We start from the raw sequence: 2716 nt of genomic DNA, 5'->3' as shown, positions 1-2716 counted from the left end.
GGGTAACGAGAGCGAAACTCCGTCTCAAAAAAAAAAAAAAAGAAAAGAAACCCAGCGATTGATGGATGGGCTCTGTTCTCAGCCAGCAGGAAGGCTCAATGCTGTCCCCAAACCAGAGGCTCTGGTTCTCAAAACAAAACACTGATCACGACAAACCTCACCTACAAACCCTTTCCTCTTCACTTCAGGAGCCAAGGCGAACAGCCCAGGGGACCGCTGTGCTCCCGGACCTGTCACTGCCTTCCGAGGACCATTTCCCAGAGCTACTCAACTTTCAAGCCCACTGCAATCACAGCTCCTGGAAGGAGCACCAGCCACCCTGAGGACCACCTGGCCATGGACACACAGCCCGGGAAAGGACAGTTACTTGTGGGAGCTGCAGCCCTGCCACCAAGCCGTCTCCCGATACAGGCTTTGTGGGGCGGGCACCTGGTGCCGGGGGTAACCTGGCTCCGGGTGTGGACAATGGATGCCCAGGATTTAGGATAAGCGGCCACCCTGTCCGCGTAACCAAAACCATTCTCCAACACTGGTATCTGTGTCCTTTTTTTGCTATTAATTTGGATTCCTAACTGCTATTGTTGGTTGCTGGGGTTTGTAAGGATAAGCTTGGACAGATAATTTATAGAGGTGGAGCCATATTTAATATTCTGGATTTAGAGACTTCTGTCTTGTCTCTTAGAAAGCATTACATGTAGTTGATTTCACCATCCTGGGTAGGTGGAGCCTTGGCTGTTTCCCTAATGGGAACCTCCCCCTCCTCTGGGCCTCAGTTCACTTAGGAAGAAATGAGGCTGTTGCCATCTTTATGAACTTCCAGTGGAAATGTCCCTTGCTATGGACAACAGTACAAGTTAGAGTCTAGAGAAGCGCTGGCCAGAACGGAGCGGAGTAGGGCCTCGCCACGGCCCCCAGTCCGCCTTTGCTCCAGGGCTGGCCTCTGCGGAGCTGACTGGACAGGGATGTGACTGTCTCATGGGAAGAGTGTGAGCCCAGAGGGACCTTGAGTCAGAAATGCTGCCAGAAAAAGTGTCTCCTCCAGCCGAAACATCTCAATAAAACCATTTCAGTTTAAAAGCCATGATTATCCCGTGTCTGCTTCCCCCTGCTTCAGGTAAAAAAAAAACCTTTTAAGGGGCCGGGTGCGGTGACTCACACCTGGAATCCCAGCATTTTGGGAGGCCAAGGTGGGAGGATTCTTTGAGCCTAGGAGTTCAAGACCAGCCTGGGCAACATAGCAAGACCCATCTGTATAAAAAATACAAAACTTAGCCAGGCTTGGTAGTGCATGCCTGTAGTCTGTCTGAGCTACCTGGAAGGCTGAGGCAGGAAAACTGCTTGAACCCAGGAGAGGGTTGCAGTGAGCTGTGACTGCACTGCCGCATTCCAGCCTGGGCGAGGCAGACCTCGTCTCAAAAAGCAAAACAGAACACAAAACCTTAAAGGAATGACAGCCACAGCTCTTGTTTGATAAAAAGAGACCCTGGCCGGGCATGGTGGCTCACGCCTGTAATCCGAGCACTTTGGGAGGCCGAGATGGGTGCATCACCTGAGGTCAGGAGTTCAAAATCAGTCTGGCCTAAATGGTGAAACCCTGTCTCTACAAAAAAATAAAAATAAAGAGACCCTGAGAGCATTAGGGCTGAGGATGGGACCTTGGTCCCCAAGTCCAGGCATCTTTCTAGGATGGCCCAGGGATTCTTCCCTTGAGAAGAAATTATCATGGTAAGTTAGGAAATCAAAAGAAACATCCAGAACCCAACTGCCACCTGCCTGTTACTTCACACCCTGAAGGACTGATTGCACAAGCTGAGGGGCAAGTTTCTCTTTTTTTGAGACGGGAGTCTCGCTGTCGCCCCGGCTGAAGTGCAGTGGCGCCATCTTGCCTCACTGCAACCTCCACCTCCCGGGTCCGGATTCAAGCAATTCTCCTGCCTCTGCATCCCGAGTAGCTCAGATTACAGGCGTGCACCACCATGCTTGGCTAATTTTGTATTTTTAGTAGAGATGGGGTTTGGCATGTTGGCCAGGCTGGCCTGGAACCCCTTGACCTCATGTGATCTGCCAGCCTTGCCTCCCAAAGTGCTGGGATTATAGGCATGAGCCACTGTACTGAAATGGGCCAGGCATGGTGGCTCACATCTATAATGCCAGCCCTTTGGAAGGCTGAGGTGGGAGGATCACTTGAGGCCAGGAGCATGAGACCAGTCCCAGCAATAATTACGAGACCCCGTTTCTTTTTTCTGAGATACAGTCTTGGTCTGTAGCCCAGGCTGGAGTGCAGTGGTGTGATCTCAGCTCACCGCAACCTCCACCTCCCGGGTCCTGGTTCAAGCAATTCTCCTGCCTCAGCCTACCGAGTAGCTGGGATTACAGGCACATGCCACCATACCCAGCTAATTTTCTGTATTTTTAGTAGAGATGAGGTTTCACCATGTTGGCCAGGCTGGTCTTGAACTCCAGACCGTGTGATCCGCCCACCTCAGCCTCCCAAAGTGCTGGGATTACAGGTGTGAGCCACTGCACCCAGCGTGACACCCCATTTCTACAAAAAATTAAAGTTAGCTGGACATCATGGTGCATGCCTGTAGTCCCAGCTACTCGGGAGGCTGAGGTGGGAGGACCACTTGAGCCCAGGAGGTCTGAGGCTGCAGTGAGCCATGACTGGCCCACTACGCTCTAGCCTGGGCGACAGAGTGACACCCTATTTCAAAAA

The 2716-nt window shown here is 52.0% G+C and overlaps 1 protein-coding gene across 4 annotated transcripts in view; it reads left to right on the top strand.

Moving 5' to 3' along the window:
- The window catches only part of LAT2 (linker for activation of T cells family member 2), a 15690-nt gene extending 14609 nt beyond the window's left edge, over nucleotides 1-1081 (top strand). For 2 of the 4 annotated variants that reach the window (XM_037740251.1, XM_017533403.2), the window contains one exon: nucleotides 189-1081. The gene's annotated coding sequence lies outside the window, so the exon portion shown is untranslated. Of the gene's footprint in view, nucleotides 1-86; nucleotides 122-188 lie in introns of those variants that run through there. The other 2 variants (XM_017533404.2, XM_017533402.2) reach the window with 2 other exon arrangements.
- The last annotated feature ends 1635 nt before the right edge of the window (nucleotides 1082-2716 follow it).

Source organism: Cebus imitator, unplaced genomic scaffold (assembly GCF_001604975.1).
Source record: "Cebus imitator isolate Cc_AM_T3 unplaced genomic scaffold, Cebus_imitator-1.0 Scaffold82, whole genome shotgun sequence".
In the NCBI taxonomy this organism is placed as follows: domain Eukaryota; kingdom Metazoa; phylum Chordata; class Mammalia; order Primates; family Cebidae; genus Cebus; species Cebus imitator.
Note: the sequence above shows the minus strand (reverse complement) of the source record. Positions and strands in the feature narration are given on the sequence as shown.